The 21,813-nt window shown below is 33.3% G+C and overlaps 1 protein-coding gene across 6 annotated transcripts in view; it reads left to right on the plus strand.

The window, feature by feature from the left end:
• Positions 1-21,813, plus strand: part of LOC106977308 (bifunctional heparan sulfate N-deacetylase/N-sulfotransferase 4) — a 382,499-nt gene that overhangs the window by 92,521 nt on the left and 268,165 nt on the right. For 5 of the 6 annotated variants that reach the window (XM_053217011.1, XM_053217016.1, XM_053217014.1 and 2 more), the window contains one exon: positions 9,310-10,078. The exons of the other annotated variant lie outside the window; for it this stretch is intronic. The gene's annotated coding sequence lies outside the window, so the exon portion shown is untranslated. The remainder of the gene's footprint in view (positions 1-9,309; positions 10,079-21,813) is intronic. 6 annotated transcript variants of the gene reach the window in all.

Genomic DNA, 21,813 nt, shown 5'->3' on the forward strand with positions numbered 1-21,813 from the left:
TCCAAAGAATAGCATCATCTATTGATAGTTGCTTTATGAAATAAAAAAGGTATTCTCTTAAGGTTATAAAAATAGTCAGCTAAATGGAAAATTAAGAAAAAGTTCCAATTATAAAAACATTGAAATGACTTTATCTTTTTTATATTCAGTATTGTATAGTTATATAATGAATCCAGAGTTGTATCTTTTAAAAGTAAGCCATGGCTCATTATGTGCATTTACATTAATAGATTAATGTCACCATTTCAAAATTTTTATGGAATGCAATGGAATGGAATGGAAAGGAAAAGAAAGGGATAGAACAAATAGAAAGCATCACATTCACTGCACATAGTCATAGTAAGAACTTAAGAAACTTGTCTCAGTTTGTGTGTGTGTGTGTGTGTGTGCGTGTGCGTGTGTGTGTGTGTGTGTGTGTGTCACATAAATTTAATAACCAGTAACATCATGGGTGCATATGAAAAATTCTCTGGTTCGTCTCTCTTTTTCACACCAGAAAAATAAATTGTATGGTTTAAATGAAAGTATACAGAAAATGAAATCTTACAGATTTCCTTCATGTTATTTCCATTAGCATATTTCAATAACTGCAATTCCCCATATGCTTAGTTGTTCTAAAGCCTAGCCTTAAATCCTTCTTGCTATATAGATAGGCCTTTAGGCCAGTTCTAATACTAGGTACGTATTTGTGTACAAGATATTTGTGGAATAGATACTGAAATTTTAATCCTGCCAACTTCTTGTCAACTTGCCATTTTGAAATATTGAGAGCTTGATTCCTCTTCTATCTACATTTCACCTAGTGTATGACAGAGTACAGGGTTTTAGATGGCCACCTGAAAGGCCATCCAGCTTACAGAGTTATATAAAAGATCATTCTCTAGATGATTCATTCAGAGAAACTCTTTCGTGTAATGAAAAGATAACAAGGCTAGGAATTGATGAGTCCATTTGCAGATTCCAGATTTGCTCCTTGTGTCTCAATTTACAATGTAGGCAATACTGCACTAATCACAGGATCATCGTGAGACTCAAAACAATCTATGAGAACATCTTTTGTAAATTCTGAAGTACTTATAAATGACTTGAAGATAACATAATTTTGGTATTGAATGTATAATAATAGTAAGCATGTTGAAACAGGCTTTGGCTGACTGCAGTGACTGAGAATATCAAGTTTAACAAATAGCCTCCTTTAATATATCACCTTAACAGTGGAGATTTGAGGGCCAGGCCAGATAATGATTAACGCTAGAGGAATAATTCCTTCCAAGGTAATATGGGATATGAGATAGGGACATAAACCAGATTAAGAAATCTGGGACAAGTTTTTGCTTAATTGCAAATACATACACATACCCCTTAGTTTGGTAGTTAGTTTGGCTGACGGGAGAATATTAAATTATTTACACTTCAGAAGCAGTGCTTGATAAGTAATAAACTTTATTTTAAAGATTAGCATGGCAATTTGAACTAAACAATTCATTTTACTTTGATTTGACCCTTATGTATGAAGTAATATCCTAAATAAAATATCTAGTTTTCGGGAGCCTGGGTGACTCAGTTGGTTAAGGTGATTTCAGCTCAGGTCATGATCTCACTATTTGTTAGTTCGAGCCTTGCTGTGGGTTCTGCACTGACAGTGTGGACCCTGCTTTGGGTTCACCCTCTCTCCCTCTCTCTGCCCCCTCATCCCCGCTTCTGCTCTTTCTTTCTCTCAAAATAAATAAATAAACTTAAAAAAAATCTAGTTTTCTGTTTCTTATGACTAAGGAACTAAAAATATGATATAGTTTATTCATTTTAATTAATTTATGTTAGCCTTAAAATACTTCCTTTGTTTTTGTAATTTAAAAAAAAAATGTTTATTTTATTTTGGAGAGAGAGTGTATAACTGGGGGAGGGACAAAGAGCAAGAGCTCAGAGCTTCCCAGGTGCCCCAGTTTTAAAATACTTCCTATACAATATCATCACAATAATCTTGGAAAGGACCTTCCATAACACAGGGGAACTTAGAAAGCCATCTCTCTTTTAGAATTGCACCTGAGTCATAGCTGATAGACTACCAGAGCATGCCCCATAATTCCTTGTACTCCATATCACCACGTGTATTAAAATTTATAGATGACTGGATACTTAAATTAATATCATGCCTCCTTCACTGCTTTCAGTATAAACTCAATTCAAACTAGCAGTTACTATAAAAGTCATTTGAGACTAAATGCTTCAAAGTTGTAATGATATTTAGCATCTCTGAGCAGAAGGGACTTCTGGCAAAGCAACCATAGCTAAGTGTAATTTTGCATTCTCCATACCCCATCCCTACACTATAGTTATATCTCTGGTTAGTGTCCACTGTCCTCTCCTACCTCATCTTGGGTCTCACTTATGTACTACCCTTTCAGTACACAACAGAGATTTTTGTGATTGAGTGATGCTTGATTTCACATATAGACATGGCTTTCATCTTATTTGTAGTTTACCTTTCTTTTCCAGGCACTGAGGAAAGCACTATTTCATTAATATTTCCACTAGACTAAATAATTATATTATAGATTGCAATCTACTATCTAGATTCAGGGATTGAGTCCAATGTAGGTGAAACTGGAGGTAATTCACTCAGGTAATCTACCAGTAAGTAGGATACCAAATGAATTTTCTTTGCTTTTGATGAGTGTCTGCTCTGTGTTTTTGTGTGCATCATTTTATATATTAGTCAGAGCTTGAGGGGAAGTACAGCATCAAATTTATGGTAACAGCAGTTTTCTTTAAAGCATATCAACAGAGATGAATTGGCAGATTTTTGATTCACCATCTTTTATACAATATTGCCCTCTATGGGAACCTAAAATATTGTAGATTTTAGCAGGATGATAAGTATATTTTTTGACATACTTCTGTGGTCATCACATGCTTCTTTTTCCCATCTTAATTTAATTACTGTGCTCTTCCTTACTCTCAAAAAGATATAAACAGCCGAGCTGGCAAACAAATTTATCATTTCTTTATTATGAAATGTGTTTACAGTATTATTTTACTTAATTTGTTACATAACTTGTTTTGCTTCATTTATTTTATTTTATATTACATTCAAGTATTTGTTTTGTTCTTTTAGTAAAATATCTCTATCTTCAGAGTACCGAATCTATTTCCAGTTAGTTTATAATTATTTTATGTATGATAACTCCTATTCAGAAAGAAAAAAACTTGAATTATAGCCCTAAAATAATATGATGCTTATTATAATATAGAAGATAGACAAATCATATTACATGATGGAGAATTTAGAATTGACAATGTCATTCTTTTGAATCTGTAAATCCAAAGTAAATTATATATATGTATATATAATATTAACATTTAAAGAAGAAAAGAAGATTTTATTCTTACTAAAATATTTTTATTCATGAGTAATACTAGGGAGATTTTAATGACATGGGTTCCAAAATGAAAAACTAATCTGGGCTTTTTTTAATCTAGGGAAAATTGCTTTTAATGCATCTCTGCATCTTTGTTTTGAAATTAGCTGTTGCTTCAATTCATGGAATATAGAGCTAGTGCAATGGTTGCATTGGAAATACATTTGTATGCAAAATCTTAGTGCACCCCTTCCCCATTTCCTAACCCTGAGTTGCCACCATTTGTTCATTCATTCATTCATAAGTTGTTTGTTTTTTTTTTATAACGTTTATTTATTATTGAGAGAGAGAGAGAGCATGAGCATGGGAGGGGCAGAGAGAGGAGGAGACACAGGATCTGAAGGAGGCTCCAGGCTCTAAGCTGTTAGCACAGAGCCCGATGCGGGGCTCGAACTCACAAACCGAGCGAAATCATGACCTGAGCTGAAGTCTGACGCTGAACTGACTGAGCCACCCAGGTGCCTCCATAAGTTTTTTTTTAAGTGTAAATATCTATTCTGTGCCATGGCACTGCTCCAAGTATTGAGGATATAAATCTCAAAAGAAAACAAAGTATGATCTCTGTCCCCCAAAAGCAAAGACTTTATTGCAGAGATTATAATTGAGACCCAAAATTAGTGTATGTCTTATGGTGAGCATAGCATAACATACAGAGTTGTCAAGTCACTATGCTGTACACCTGATACTAATGTAACATTTTGTGTCAACTCTATTTCAATTAAAAAAATAGTGTGTGTCTCTAAGATAATAGTCTCGAAGATAACCACCAATAGTGGTTGTATACCTAACCACTAGTGGGTTACAGAAGGTACTTCTGGTACTTCTAGTGGGTTAAGGAGGTATTTCTCAACACCACCCTCCTAAAATACATGGTTATACTGAAACCAAATGGAAGAAAGACTGGGAGCATCCAGTGAATTATCCTAGAGTGATGATAATTTAGAGTGAGGCATTGGAGCTAACAGGACAGAAACTGATTTACGAAGGCTTGGTGAAACATTAAGATTTCCCATGCTGATCAGAGCATTAGTAGAAGTAGCTCATAAATGAGATGCCTTTACCCAAAGGACTGTAGCAGACAGAAAACAAATGATATTGGGATACCTAAGATAGAAGGACTTTGCTAACAGATGAAACAAAATACTCTCTATGACTGAAAGGGTTTTTACAAATTTATCATCATGATGCTAGGTTTCTGGTCCACAAGTACATTTTTTTACTTTGAACATTTGGGACTTTAAATCAGAGGATATAAAATGACTGGATTTGTTAGACCTAACTCAAAAGGAAATTATCATTAAAGCACAATAAAAAATTTGGCAAACACATTACAAAGAAAAGAAATAAAGTGAAACTGCCTATTGTTAGATACCCCATTCACACTGAAGCACTTTGTGGTATTTAAAGATTCTTCTCTGATAAGAGACTCCCATTGGAGTTGTGGCCTAATTAATATACTTTATAAACTCTAACCACCTTTGTGTAACCTCAAAAAGAAAAATTCACTAAAAATTTCATAGCAGTGATCAGACCATGGTATTTATAAATTTAGTTTCTACTGTCTTTTCTCATCTCACTCAAGGTGTCACTTGTGTGCTACCCTTTCATTACACAACAAAGAATTTTGTGATTCAATGATGTTTTGGCCAACATCTGCTATTTATTAAAAATCATGTTCCTTTAGGCAGTTGTCTGCCAAACTGGAATTGGACTATTTAGATTGTTTTTCCCTCACTTGGCCCATCTAGCTTTGCATCTTCAAAGGATTTATTTGAAGCATTAGCATGCTTATTTCTCTCTTGCTAAAACAATGCACTATAGTAATACTGGCAAGAAAATTCTTTCTTCCAACCTGTGGTTACCATTTTTTCTCACTCAGTAATTTGCTAACAAGAGATCCAGATGTGTAATAAGATAACATTTAAATTTGTCTGGAGTGTTTGTTACATAAGTAATGCTATATGACACTACTTTCTTTTCACCATGTATATGATTTCTATGAAGCAAAGCTGATTTTATGCTCCTTCTTTCTCACAGCAGTTCTCATTTGAGTAATTACTTGCAAAAGGGTTTCTCCCCCCCCCTTAAAAAAAAACAAAAACTTTTTGTATTAGTCACTCATAGCTCAATTAGAGGCTTTTCTCTCTGCAGGCATAAACTTTGAGCATAGCAGTTTCTTCTATTCATGATTTTTCCTTTAAAAAAAGAGTTAGTAAGAGCCTTTTTGTGTTAGGTGGGACAACTAGAAAGTTGCTTATGACAGAGAAGGAAGGAAGGAAGGAAGGAAGGAAGGAAAGAGAAGAGAAGAGAAGAGAAGAGAAGAGAAGAGAAGAGAAGAGAAGAAAAGAAAAGAAAAGAAAAGAAAAGAAAAGAAAAAAGAAAAGAAAAGAAAGGGAGGGAGAGGAAGGAAGGAAGGAAGGAAGGAAGGAAGGAAGGAAGGAAGGAAGGAAGGAAGGATAGGAAAGAGGACAGAAAGTGGTACCATGGTAACAGAATCCTGCATGCATAAACTTTAGTAGCTTAAATTGTAAATTAAATTACTTGTATTTATTCAAAGTTGTCATTTATACAGAATTAAGGAAGTGAAATGAAACTTGGAAAAATGAAAATGTATATTTAAAACTATAATATCTTCTATTTATAATGTGTACATGCCTGTGAAGGTTTTTTTTAATAGGAATTGTAAGGTACTTGGGAATATTTCTTTATTATTTTCTTGGTAAATTTATATTTATTTTATTTTTTTAAATTTTTTTTAACGTTTATTTATTTTTGGGACAGAGAAAGACAGAGCATGAACGGGGGAGGGGCAGAGAGAGAGGGAGACACAGAATCGGAAGCAGGCTCCAGGCTCTGAGCCATCAGCCCAGAACCTGACGCGGGGCTCGAACTCACAGACCGCGAGATCATGACCTGAGCTGAAGTTGGATGCTTAACCGACTGAGCCACCCAGGCGCCCCGAGTTTATATTTATTTTAGATGCATGCCTTTAGTAGCAACAACAAAAGTTAATGGTAAAGAAAATAATGCATAAGAATTTTAGAAAGTCTTAAATATGCTGAATTTCTCTGAACTCTTATAATATTTTTGTTAGTAGATATAATTACCCTCTGACTTTGTGAAAATGAATTGACTATAAATGAGTTTACATTTTCAATAAACACGCTTGATTTTGTTTTCTGTTTCTTCTGGTTAATAAATGGGCACTGATACATACTTTACACATGTTATGTGCATTTTAAGTGGGTATTATTGAATATTTTTGAAGTTTTTCAGTTTTAAAATTTCAAAACCATGCATATGATACATTTTTTGAACTTTGAAGGAAACTCAGTTGAAAAAAAAAGAGACTTTGATAGCAGTTGGATTAAAAATGTGAGGAACTTCAAAAGTGTGTTAGTTGAATTCAATTCATTTTAATAAGGATAATTGATGATTGGCATATCTCTGGGCCTGTGTCTTAATAGACACCTCGTGAGGTGTCAAAAGAAAAATAATAGAATTCAACTATGAGCAGTTGGGCAAACGCTTTGCATAATGTGTATTGTTACAAGCTAATCGGATACATGCTACATTTGACTTATGTGCAAGGCCCATAAATTGTGAACACAGGTAAAGTGCTTAAAAATCACTTTGAGAAAATAATTTTTCCCTATATTCTCTTGCATAAAATATTTCCTCCTAGAATCACTCATTTGTTGTTTTCTTCACTTCCTCCACATAATAGATTAGGAAATTGAAAAGTTAATAATTTCATAAATTAAGTGGTTTTTAATCACTAGAAAATATAATATACAAAGAAAATTATGAGAAAACTATTCAATGTACTTTGGGGATTATTTTATTTTTATTGTTTAATATGAGTAGTGTGAATGTTTCCAACTTTGCATAGGAGTAGGAAAGAAAGCAATATGTGGTTGGTTTCCATTATTTTTACATATGTATATCTGGTGGGTCCCTCTGGCCCCAAGACTTAGTTTATTTATGAATAAATTATGAGAAAAGGACAGTATACTTGTTCTTTTCCTACCATTTTTTGAAATCAGAATCTCAGATATTTTTGTTTTTAACAGATATTTAAAGTATTTTATGCTAGAGTTTTATGTTAATATCTTCCATTAATATTACATATAATGCTTTTACGTTGTCAAAATGCTTTCACTTTATTATTCTATTCACTTCAAATAATAATGTATTTCTTTAACTAACAGACATTGTTTATGGAATAATACTGGAGAAAAAACTGATCAACTAGTTTCACTTGTAATCAAAAACTAAGTATGGTTATCACCAGTGCTAAGGATATAAATCTATTCCATGCTTTAATGCCATGGTTTTGTGATCAGAATAACTGTGTCATCATTTAGATGCAATAACTGAAATTACTGTAATAAAGTAGGATTCTTTATTGAGTTATGAAGTAGACATATGTTAATAGGATAAAGAACTCTTGAGTATTTAAAAAAGTTTTCCTTTCATTGTTGTATAGCTAAAACAAGAATGATGACCAAACTTAAATAAACAAAAAGGCATTATTAGTATAAGAAGCTACATAAAATGGAAAATCTTCAATCAGCTTTTTAATTTATTTTATTTTGTTTCTCAGCCGTTGGTGTTTGGCATAGTTCATTAGTGTTCTATTAATAATTATTTTATTAAGACATCACTGGAATATTAACTGCAATATATCCATTTGAATTTTGGTATATATCACTATGGAAATTCTGATTTGATTTTCCAATGCACCTTCTCATTCCAAAGATTCTTAAAAGGGAGAAGTAGTTCCTGAACTCTTCTTTGAGGAATTTTAAAATATAAAATTTTCCCTTATTATACTTCCAGCCTGTACGTCTGAAAAAAATTACTGTCACATGATCTACTAGTGATGGTCTTTGTACATTATTAAAAAACTGGTAGATATTCTTTTAAATTTGCTTGAATTTTTTTCCAATCTTCTGTCTAGCTTATGTGTACAACCACCTGACCCTCAAAACCTTGTGCAGTATAATAACACTAGAAGCACTGGGTGCATTAATATTATTCATCCAGAAGACCACATCATCAATAAATGCTGTGTTTTTGAGGGACACCTTCTCTCCCACCAACCTGCAACATACTGAGCATACCTAAAGGGTCAATGATACTGCTTCAGTAATACAAGTAGAACTCTTTATAATAAAACACACACACATATGAACCAAAAGGGTTCTTTGGGTTTGAGAAAAGTTTGCAGCTCTGTTCTCTAACCGATGAGGGATTTGGGCTGAATTGAATTAGCACATTTTATTCCACTAATTTAAATGGTGGAGATTAAAAGAAGGTACCAAAGCAAGAAGAAGAGCCTCAGGAATCATGCAGCTTAAAATAAAGAAATGCACTTGAAAGTGCTTCACTTTTATCATGTATGTATTTGAATGAAGTTCAAAAACTTTACATAAAGCAAATAAATGTAATTGATGTTTCTGAGTTAATATGAGTTAGAACAAAGGGCAGGTAATCTTCATCTTATATTGGCCAAGTAGAAAAATGAGACATGGAGACGATTTTTTGTTCATGCTGGGAATAGAAAAGAACCTTAACATGACAATCCAGTAATTTACCTAAACTAATGAAACAATCTATACAACACACACAGACACGCAGACGCAGACACACACACACACACACACACACACACACACACACACACACACACGACTACTCCTTCTTTTACCATTTGTTATGGTCTAAAACATTATTATTAAATTTTAAGAGTATATAGCTCACTACTATTTTTCTAAGTGTCCTGCTGCTCATCATTAGCTTTTATTGAATTGATAATTCATGTGCTTGACTGGCACACATTTACCACAGACGACCCTGCGTTGAACTTTTCATTTTTACCCAATAGATTCTTTTGGTCCAGTGTCATGGCTGCAAAGTGGAATTCTACTCTCGAGTTTCATAGGAAATTGTCCAACTGTACAATGAAAGATTATGCAAATCCTCAAGGAGCATCTAATCAATCACCTCGGTGTGAGAGGAATGCAGCTGATCGCTGAATTAGCTTCTGTTGGAACGTATTCATGTGTAACATCCCACTGACCGCGTGACAGCACAACAGCTCCAGGTCCTTGAAAGTCTTGAGGATGATTAGCTGAAGGAATTGGCGGTTTCTGCCAATCATAATCCGGCAGGGCTGCCTTTATAGTTCTGGAGATGCGAGAGAAAGAGGGAGGGAGGGAAAGACCGACTACAGCTAAGCAAGAAGCACAGCAGCAGTAGCAACAGCGGAGCAGGAGCAGCTGGTATTCCGGTGATTAAATAGTTCTCATAGCCTTTTTGCTGTACTCGGTCCGCTCCCTGGTGTAATTCTCGTGTCCAAGGAGGAAGCTGCATTTTAACGGTGTGCTGAACAGAGGTTTGAATCATTCCAGCTGGCTGCTTGTTTTGAAAAGGACAGTGTGTGTATAAATAAAAAGACACTCTGCTGGAAGAGTTCAGATACTAGGATTGGAACTAAAAAAGCGCTCTCGGAATATTGTTGAGGCAGATTATATGAACTGAAAGCTCCTTCTAATTAACCTGGAGCCAAGTGAATCTGAATGCTGGATATCTCACTTTCTAACTCGGGATAAATTCAAGTTAGGATAAGAAAAAAAATTGAAATGCTTCTCTAGGTAAGTTACTGCTTAATTTGCTGAAACTGAGGTGTGTTCAATAAATGAATATATGTTGCTTAGCAATGTAAACAAGTGGAACACAATAAAGTTTTATTTATGAAAGATTTATGTAGAAAGAGACATTAGTTTTAGACCAAATTCACTCTTTTCAGCATGTGTGTGCTTATCTGTCATTATTGTTGTAGAAGTTATATTTGCACTATAAATGGAAAATACAGTCCTGCCTAAAAAAGGAGATAGAACCTGAAATATTTTAAACTGTTGTCAGAACATTTGCAGAAGAAACAACTCACTTGATAACAATTTTAGGCTTTCATACTGAAAATGCCCATTTTACAAACTCAAATACAAAGTGTGTGGTTATAAATGTTTCCCTGAAAAGTGTTACTGATAACATGGCAATCAAATTGCTCAAGATGGGAACTCCTCTCTTTGGGACCTGAGGTTTATAGGCATGCTCTGTTCTAATGGTCTGCTTTAGAAAAACAACTGTCACAGACATTTGAAATTGTAGGATACAGTCATAAATTGCTTTTAAAGAAATAGATGGTTTCCTACTAGGTCCTATTAGGAAAGAAAAATAAATTCTTTGAACACTATATGTCATATGCCATAAGCATAGATTCCCTGGAGAACAAAAACAGCTTTATGCTATACCTGTAAATACCTCCAAATTCCTCATGCACAGAATAAGTTGGAAAATAAGAAATAATATTTAAATATGGTTTTACTTATCCCTTCCAATATTTCTGTTAGAGAAAGTCAAATAAAAAAGAAACCTTAAACCTGTATTTTCTTTATAATTTGTCCTGATTAATAAGATACTGTATTTTTCAGGTATATCATCATGATATTTTCAAGTAATGATACAGTTTATTATGATAGGTTATGCTTACTGTGAGTTCTAACAAAGCTCTGAAAAAGTTGCAATAGTTTATACTTTATTATGTCTTTTTCAAACTCACCTTTTCTTGATTTCATGATGTCTTCTATCAGAATATATTTCATCAACTCAAGATCATAAATGTTTAAAGTAAATTGCATACAAAGTTATTGATTATTGTCTTAATAATTTTAGTAATTCACTTTCTCCTCAACTTGATGGTTCAAATACTGTGAGCTTCTTGCCACAAAAGGGTGTGAATGAAGACAAAAGTTACTGTAATTCGTTGAATTTCTCCAAAACTAGAAGACAATTATTTCTTCCCCCATAGATTCAAAAGACTTTTATTTATATCAAAATAATAGTTTTAATTTCTTCTATTAAAAATGTTAGTTAGCTATTTCCAGATGCCAAGTTGGTGCTGTGTTGGTCATGTTTTTTTTTTTTTTTTTTTCATGAAGCAAATGTATGTAGAGAATATAAAGTCTAAACAGTTTATACCTTCAACTGGAATTCACTGAAAAAAAATAAGTGATTAATAAGGAAATATATAGTTTCTACTCAACATTTATCTCAATAGAAAAATGAGTATTTAATACCATTTAGCATCTGTTTTGACATTTTTATAATAACAAATCCTGTGAATATTTATCTTATAATGATTAATATCACATAGTATGTACATTGATAGAAGTCTCATGATAAGCTAAGAGATTTTTAGAAATTGAACATTAAACAGAATGTCTTTTTTTTTACTGCATCTTAATGACAATTGGTCATAACTAAGAGTGATGCTTAGAAATTTTTTTGAAAAAATTATAATGTGTATGACTTAATAATTATAACATGAAAATCACCTTTAGAGAGAAAATATAGATGTAGTTTACAAACCCACGCATCATTCTTAAACTAAAAAAAGGCAACTAACTGGAATTTAAATAAAAACATTTAAAAAAGCCAAAAACTTCATAAGGATTTTAATATGTTTTCTTTTCAATAAACTTGCAAACTTACATAAATTGCATTTTGTTTTCTGCCGCCTGAGGTTATTATCTAAGAAATTTGCCTATTTAAATGATTTCCTTAAATACCAAAATGAAGTAAGTGGAGACTACTTTATACATAATTATTTTAAATCATAATTTGGAATTTGTATATTTGATAACCAAAATAGAATTACATGTCTACATATGTATTCACCCCAAAAAAGGACCATCTTTTGTGTTTTATCTGAGTATTAACACTGTTATACTTATTCTCCTTCCCAAAAAATCATTCTATAATCAGATTTAAAATAAAGTTAGTTTCTTAGTTCAAGTCTCAAGGCTAGCCTTACTTCTAAAAGATGCTAAAAAATATTTCTGAACCAGTATAATATTTGCCCTCAATAGGTCTAGTTGTTTGTATATACCCTTGCACATTCTGTTTGAGTGGGAAAAGTGCCATTGAGAATAAAATCAAAAGATCAAGCTTTCTGTGCTTCCTTGAGTAACAACTACTCAGGGAGAAGAACAGAGAAGCATTTAGCATGCTTTGTTCAAACTAGAAGATTCTAGCTGGTGCCTGCCTCCCCAGATTAGGAAAGCAGCTGGGGAAACTTATAAAATAAAGCTCGAGTATCAGCCCTGGCTGGAAGCCAAGACAGAGAAGCTGTGCACCCAGAAGGCTAATTCTTTCTGGGCTGAAATTCACTGATAATTCATTCTGTTTAAAGTCTAACCTGAAGTGTAACTTTTTTCTCTTGTACAAACTATAGGATATTAAAGAACAAATATGCTTTTTGACTAGACTAAAATTTTAAAGTAACAAAGTTTACTTCTTTATAAAGTTTGCTCTAATGAAAAATGTAAATAAACCTAGCAGAAGCTCCTATAAAATACAGTTTATACCTAAGAGCAGAAAAGGAAATAAAAATGAGATGCATATCTTAGTAATGGCAGAGTGATCAGAGATGCCACATATGGATATATGTCCAAAGGAAGAAGTGGGAGTATTTATGAAAGTAACTGACTTAGTAAAATTCACAATAGAAGGTGACTTACTAAAACTGTTGTAGTATACACCTTGTGAAGCTAGACAACAAAAAAGAAAGTTAACTCTCAGCCATCATGTACTCCAAATAACTAGGGAAGGGGGAAACCATGTTGTCTGTAGATTTATTTTAAGTTTATGAAGTGAGAGAAATGGGTCAGGTGTCAGACATAATGCTACTGCCTTTAGCCATCATTGGATAACATTTAGCCAATGTTTTCTTTAACACTTCAGGAAACTTTCAGCTATGCTATTACAGAGAGTGTTAAATGCACTCTTTTTTAAGTTATTTTCAGTAAGCCTCAGAAGGTAGAGGTGTCAATTACAATGGAGAACTTTTATAAATACAGTCTTATTTCCAAGTTTCCTTTATCTCAATTTTCTAAGGAATGCTATCACAACCTGGGGTTGATAAACCTAAAGTTTCTTTTAGAATAATATTGAATTGTTGACAGATTGTCCCAAAGGCCAAAATAGTCTGAAAATGAAACCCAAACACATCAATGGCTTTGTACATTTGAAAACAAATAGATATTTTTTAAAATGTGAATACTGGGGCATCCAGCTGGCCCATTTGGTAGACATGCGACTCTTGATCTTGGGGTTGTAAATTTGAGCCCCACGTTGGGTGTAGAGATTACTTAAAAATAAAATCATAAAAAAATGTGAATAGTAACTTACTCTCCTTTTCTACAGATGAAAATGTTTTCCTGTCTAACTTGATGTATTTATTTCCTTTACCTTCTTATAATTTGTTTATATTTATGATTACCCATATAATTCAGGCCATGAAAAAAATTATAACAAAGCAACCTGAATATGACAAACTAAGTATTACCTTTCAAGTGACTCATTAAGGAAATTTGCATATATAGACTACTTTACAAGTATTTTTTCAAGAGATATACTTAAAGTGGGGCCCCTGGGTGGCTCATTCGTTCAAGCATTCGACTTTGGCTCAGGTCATGATGTAATGATTCATGGGTTCAAGCCCAGTGTTGGCCTCTGTGCTGACAGCTCAAAGCCTGAAGCCTGTTTCAGATTCTGTGTCTCCCTTTCTGTCTGCCCCTCCCCTACTCACACTCTGTCTCTCTCTCTCTCTGTCTCTCTCTCTCTCTCTCTCTCTCTCTCTCTCTCTCTCTCTCAAGAATAAATAAACATTAAAAAAAGAGATATACTTAAGGATACTTCATTAATACTGAATGGCAATCATGATTAATTAAGTAGTATTAAGGAAATATGTGAGAAGAAAATGAAGGTTAAAAAGACTATGTTTGAATGCTTGAGAACTTGATTTGATGATGGAATGAGGGTCTTTTAGAAAACAAAAGTGATAACTCCATTTAAATTGCCAAATTAAGACTTCTGTACCAAACTCAATTTTACACTCTAAGAAATTATTGAAAAAAAATAATTTGAAATACTTGAAAAGTTCAATAAAGAGTCAACTTTTAGTAAGCCAACACACGCACACACATACACACGCACACACACGTACATAAACACTTCTTTTTCCTTCCAAGTTAAAAGACAGCCCCCTTTTCAGACTTTCTGTATCAGATGAACTTGTGTTGTGCTTTATTTAAAATATTAAACTTCCTCATTAAAAGTCTTTAATGAAATTTATCTTCAATCATAACCTTGTGGAAGTGGAAAGTTAACTGGCCAAATTCAGTATGTTCAAGCAAAAAATAAACGTAGATCTACTTCCTTAATTGCTATTCACTTGATCCTTTCTTCTTTTCTTTCTTTTTCTCCTTTTTCTTCTTTTTTCCCTTTCCTTCCTCTCTCTTTTCATTTTCTTCCTTTCTTCTTTCTCTTCATTCTCTCCTCCCTCCCTTTTTCCTTACTTATTTCCCTTCACCCTACCTTCTGTGTATCCTTCCTTCCATCCTTCCTCCCTCTCTTCCTTCCTCCCTTTATGTTTTCCTTACCTCATCTCTGCGATTCTTTTCTCTCTTCATTTTTGTCACATAGCCTAAATGCTGTTTTGCAACGTCCAGGAGCAAACCACTCACGTTTAACATGGCAGTAATTATTTATCTAATGGCCTGGTTTGAACATGGGAGTGTGTGGGAAAAATGCATATGAAAAGTAGGGAAAATATACTGAACAATAAAAAAAGGTAAGATGGGATGGGAAATTCATGTCAAAGAAGTAGTGATGTCAACCTGAAAATATTGGCTGTTCTCCCACCTGAGAATTTCCATTTAATTTACTAAATTCTTTAAGTATAGTCCTTTTGCTCCCTTTCCATATACTTCCTTTCATTGGCAGTGGAGTCTTTTTCATGCGGCAAATGCAGCTTAGTGGCAAAAGTAAAACAATAATAAATGTAAATAATCCTTATACTGATATTTTAAATCCCCATAAATCATTTTTTATATTTAGTAGTTTAAACATAACATTCATATGCAGCCCAAAGGCTGACTGCTCTCCTAATGGAAGAAAGACAGAGAAGGGAAAGCTATTTTGCACATTAACATGCTTTGGCTTGACTCCATTCCTGAATCAGAAATTCAATTGTAGACTGCTGATCCACAGAATTTGTCATATTTCATCAGACATCTCAAAAGAGTTCTTCTCGAGGTACTGAATAGTCTTTAACACCTACATAAAAATCATTTAAACCTCAGAAATAAATATAGCTACACTAAGAATTAATACAAGGAAAGGAAACAGATGCAGAGATGCATATGCTCTTGTGAACATGTATAAAAGTTCTAATTCTATTTATTACAGTGCAAATAATGAGAATTAAAATTTAAATTTTTTCCTAGTCTTTCTCTAATAGTTATGTAAATCCAACTGAGATTTCACATACTATAATAAGTAAAATAAAACACAGGCAATCATTGAAAAATTTCACTTAGTAATTCAGGTATTGTGGTTCCTGATATCTCAGCCTGTGAAGCTGCTTTCTTTGGAGTAAAGCATTTCCTTAATAACCACAAAAATCATTCTCAGTTGGTCAATAGAGGTTGAACTCAATTTTGTACTTAAGTTAGTCTATGTTTCCATCTGGACGTATCTTTCACCTTAAACAGAGAAAATACCTTTTCATCTTTGTTCAATAATGTTTTGTAATGATAATGATAATATTATTAGCCATTATTTTTAGTATGCACCAGACACCATTCAAGCTCTCAGGAGGCTTATTTTCAGGGGAGGGGGTTGGGGGAAGGGAACAAGCAATAAACAAATAAAGATGCTGTGATAGAGCTATAAGTACTATGAAGATGAATTAATCAAGGTAGTGAGTTAAAGGGTGTTAGTGAAAGCCAGAGAGCTGGTCAGTAAATACTTTTCTGACAAACTGACACTCGGAAAACCTATTTAAAAGTTTCATACAAATTGATACCATTGCTTCAGTCTTATAGAAAAATGTGATGAGGAACAGCAACTTTCTGTAATATGCTAGCTGACAAGCTGAATTTTTATTCTACCAATTGACTATTATCTTCAATTCCGGGAAATTGTTCGGTAGAGTTTAGGATATAGCACACTGTTTAGTTTTACTTTCTCTGGAAAATAGACCATTAGTTTTAGAACATGTAATTCTCAACTTTCCTTCTACTCTTTACAGTCCTAAGGTATTTAAAATGTAATATGTGAGTAAATTGTCTCAAATTATTGTATTTCTCCCTACAGCTTGAAAGTTTATGTTATTATTGAAACTTCACAGCAGAAGAGCTAATCCCCTGCCTCATTCTCATAGATCGGTGGGTGTAAGAACCAATATTCCGAAAGATCACTCTGTTGGCTGGAACAATGAACTTATAATGAAATATAGAGGGATAAGTGTAATTATTTAATTTAAAAAATTCACCAACTACAAAAGTCCTTCAAACTCAACAAGAACCAAAAATTTGATAGGGCTAATACAATGCTAATGGAAACTTAAAATGGATTAATGAAATCATAGTACCCACGTCAAGGAAACAATGATCAGTAATCTTACTTAGCAGAGGTCTAACATCATGTGGCCTATTTGCCAACCTCAGGTTCCTGCCATCTCATATTAGGAGCAGTCTTCTCTGACCTTCTTTTCCCTTCGTCTTATTACAGTACCTATTACCTGAAGGTGTAAGTACTGTATATGTATCAGTGCCCCCAGTTAACAAAATATTTTGATGGCAGGAATGCTTAGGGAGTTCTTGACCTATAGGCAAATAGCAAGCATTTGATAAATGTAAAATGTGAGACATGTTGTATGAGCAACAGTTGAAGAAACAATATTAAAAAACAAAAGATTGTTTAATAACAGTATAATTACCTATATATGTTGCAGAATTTTTTAATGAAAAGGTAATTTGTTTTATATGATACCAGTGGCCTAACATAGGAAAGATATTGGGAGGTTTCTATGCAAAATGAGGAAGAACAATAACATTAAAAAAATCACTGAGATTCCAGTCCAAGCAATCACCACAGGTTAGAGTGCTACTTATCCAGAAGACATCTGTGGAAGGTGTTTCTACCTTGAGTAGGAAATGGTCACCAAGGTTTCTTATGTTTCTCAGTGTGTAATTATAAATAGGAGTGTAGGTGAACATTTTACAGTGGTCATGCTGCCCACCAAAAACAAGCTCTAGCAGTTGGTTAGAAAACTGGTTAACAAATTTCAAGTAAATAATGATTGAGTAATATTACGTAGCAGGAATGTATTACAGAGGGCATTCTCTAGAATGTAAAAGCAACTTTCCACAAAAGGGTAATTTTACAAGGTGTATAATCTGTTGAAGATAATAAAATAATAAATAAGTGTCAGATTGATTTTTAAAACTTTAAACCTATTGGTTTTGCTACTCCTTTGAGACAATCCAAGAAAGAAAATTTCTGAAGATTAGATGCATGAGTAAGAAAGATACTTCTAGCTTCTATAAACTTCTAAATAAAGAATATAGAGATGGTTTGTTTGGCTGAGTTGTGAAATGTAAGCCTTGCAAGAGAAGAGTTGCAATCACGTAAACAAATGTGAATTGATTTAAAGATGCCATAGCATTACGACATAATAGAAGGCAGAGGTAATGTTGAATTCCACCAAAGCTGGATTCTAATTCTAGCTTTGCCCTCATGTGTAATATAACCTTGAAAAATCTTATTAACTCTTCTGTGCCTCTGATTCATGATCTGTGAATGGAGGTAATAATACCTACTTCATAGAATTGCTGGAAAAGCTAAATGTGATAATAAATATAAAGTTCCTATTACAAAGTTGGAAACATGAGAGGTGTTAATTTAATGGAATTAAGTATTAATTACATGCATCAGTACTCTGACTTTGGCCTGCAAGGTAACATTTTGCACCGATTTAAAGCAACCCCTGAGTGATGAGTATTGACTATTTCCAATCCCCTTCACTTAAAAGTAATGACCTAAATCACCTTTTTGCACTATCTCTACTGTATTTTTATTATACATTTGAATATTAATAGTTTTAAATGTAACTAAAGGATCAAACATCATTGACTGACATTTCAGTCTGATTCATCATAGTTCAAAAATTAAATGACATTCAGGTATCTTAAGGAAAACAGACTATAAACCAGAGGAAAATATTGTCAGAAACAAGTGCTAAGTAGTTTATCTTCATTTTCTGGCATGCTGGTGTAAGGAAAAATGTGGGATTAGAAGACAAGAAGGCAAAGAAAGGTTCAGAAACTGAAACTAGAGACAACTAAAACAAATACAAATGTTTGTTTCCAATTTTATCTAGTAAAACACTAAAAAAGTATTTCATGTGACGTCTATATTGACACATTTTCTAGAATTATCACAAAGGTTACTTACGAATCTTTTAAAAGAAACATTCTTTTAGGCAATGAACCAAAATAGTTCACTTAGGAAGCGTCTTTGGTATAAAATACTGGGGGTTATAAAATGTAAAACATTTTGTGGATCTTCTAAATATCTTTGGGGGAAAAAAGAATGAGGAAAATGAAAAAAAATGGTTTTGTTTTACATGTGGAAACCATGCAAACATGTAGAAACTATATTGCTACAAAATTTTACCCAATTATTTACTTCAAGTGTATTGATCAGTTTTCTAACCTAATGCTTGTATAGGATTTAGATGGGCAGAATGTTCATTCTAGAGGTTTCTCCACACCTCTTGTAGTCACACAATGAGAACACAGGATAGCTTGGTAACTACCATCTCACTCCCATTCACAGCAAGAATTGTTTCCACAGAAGCCTCTGGACAATAGATTTAACTCCTCTAAATTACTAATGTTAACTCAGACTGGGAGTAAAAAGATACAAAATTATATTTTAAGTTTTGCCATAAATGTGTTGGTGTCTCTTAAATTGACATTCAAGTTTCCATATGTAAAACTGGACAACTCCTCCTATTCTTTTTTCCCAAAGGTATTTTAAATATCAACAAAATATTTTACATTTCACAATCTCCCAGTATTTTCTGCCACATAGGCTTGCTACAAAGTGAATTATTTTGGTACAGTGCCTAGCATCATTTTAAAGCATTTGTAAGTAACGTTTGTAATAATTCTGCATTCCAGTCATCAAGTATTAAAATAGGAGCATCTCAAGAAACATTGCCTCTGACAAGTAGCAGAATGCTTGAAATCACTCCAAGTCTCTTCCTATAAGTTTTTATTATGTTTTTTTTCCCCCAAACTTTCAGAACTGTGTATCCTGGATTAGTTTTGAGTGGGAGGAGGAAATTCTATATGGGATATATTTACATGTGACCACCCATGTTATTTCTGATTTATGGCCAAACTGATGTTTTATTCTGCAGTATCTAAAAGTTAAAATAACATAAAATATGAAGCAATTGGATAAGAAAAATAGGCACAGATTATCAGTTAAATTGAATGGAGCATGTATCCCTTTGGTAAAGAATTATCTGACTGTTTTGTGCATGTAAAACCGTAAATGCTCTGAAATCAGAGAAATGCGTAAAAGATGGAAATAGTAGCTAAAAGATTTATAAAATCTACAGTTAGGAAATAAATAATCAAAAGAAAAATGATCAGGATTTCCATTTCAGTAGAGTTCTTTAGAAGTCTTGTGCATGGCAATGAAATTCTACTTCTTAATATTTAGGGTACCAATGCAGAACAGTGGCAATAGGGGAGATTAGAATCAATCAGAAAATGTGGGTTCACTGGGGTGCCAGGATGGCTCAGTTTGGTAAGCCTCTAACTCTTGATTTCAGCTCAGATCATGATCTCATGGTTGTGAGATCTAGCCCTGTATGGGGCTCCATGCTGGTCATGGAGTCTGCTTGAGATTCTCTCTCGCCCTCTCCCTCTACTTCTCCTCCCCTTAAAAAAATGTGGGTTCACATTAGCTGTGTGATACTGGACAAGTTTGACTTATATGCATTAAATTCTCCATTAGTTCATTCATTGAATAGAGTCCATATGAAAAGAGTTTATTTTTTATAACAAGAAGCTCAAAGTCAGTAGTATATAAGTTTACACAGGTAATATCCTGATAGATAAAATAATGGAAAAACAATCCTCACTAAAACTTCCTATAAACTACATAATAGACAGCAGTTATACTGCCCCAAACCAATCTAATTTTCTTCAGGCATTTATGTATTGACTTGACTACATTGGGAGTCTCTAGATAAGAAAGTCGGTGGTATAGAAATGATTGATGACATAAATGATGAGAAATGATTGATGAGATAAATGAATTTTAAGACATAGTAATCTTTTGTTACTTCTAATGCAGGCAAATTCTATTGATAGTGATCAAGTGATAGCTTGCCTAAATTAAGTAAGAGAATAATTAAAATATTAAAAGTATATCTTCTAAGAAATGCTAGACATTAATATAACTTATGAATATAAGTGTAGTACTATTAGTAACTCATTATATTTGGAGACAATTAATATAATTTTTTATAATTTATAGTTTAATAGATTCCTTTCTGATTTCTTGAAGTTAAACTTCAATGTTAAATATTAGGCAAAATTATTTTTCTTTCTCTGTTACTAGTAGTAGCTCAAGAAGTACATTTCTACATTGTGGATTCATTCATTCATCTATATATATTACATAGACATAAGATATGAGGACTGTAAGAATATGAGGGCTAAGTGAGCATTTTATGTTTCATGGATAACTGCTTCCATGATTTTCTGCTGATGCATTTAATAAGGATGCCAATCAATACTAAATATAATCATGTTTTTAAAAAAATGATTATTGAATTAAACCAAAGGAATTATCAATTGATAGCAGTCATTTTATTGCTGCTGGCTATAATTTGATTTCACTAAAATGTATAGAGAAAAGCACAGAAAATGAACATTCCATTAGGATTCTTAAGGGCAAAATTAGTCATCACTTCCCTGCGTGGTCCTGGATCTTGGTTTTCTCCTCTCTTTCAAATCTCTCTTTCCTCCTCAAAATCCAAATACCTCATTTATCAGTGATTAAAATAACCCTAACCCTAAACCTTCTCTAGGTACTTTCCTAATGACTTCAGTCCACAGGACTCATTCCTTTTTCTAAAATCTCACAGCATATCCTTAGAGTTCTTTCTTGCTAATAAGCATATGAACTCTTTACTGTTTTCTTTTTGTTTGTTTGTTTGTTTGTTTTTTACTTGCAGGTATTCTCAATTCTTTCATCACCTACTTCATTCTCAACTCACTTTTACTTGAGTTCATTATACCACTGGGCGTTTGCTACGGTCACCAAAACCAAGGTCAATTTTCAGTTGTATTTCTTGAATTAAAAATAGCATTCAGTTCTTGCTCAGAAAAATTTGTTTCCCTTTGCTTGTAGCTTCCATGGCTCTCTCCCACTAACCACCCTTTATGCAGTTTAA

Source organism: Acinonyx jubatus, chromosome B1 (genome assembly GCF_027475565.1).
Source record: "Acinonyx jubatus isolate Ajub_Pintada_27869175 chromosome B1, VMU_Ajub_asm_v1.0, whole genome shotgun sequence".
Lineage (NCBI taxonomy): Eukaryota > Metazoa > Chordata > Mammalia > Carnivora > Felidae > Acinonyx > Acinonyx jubatus.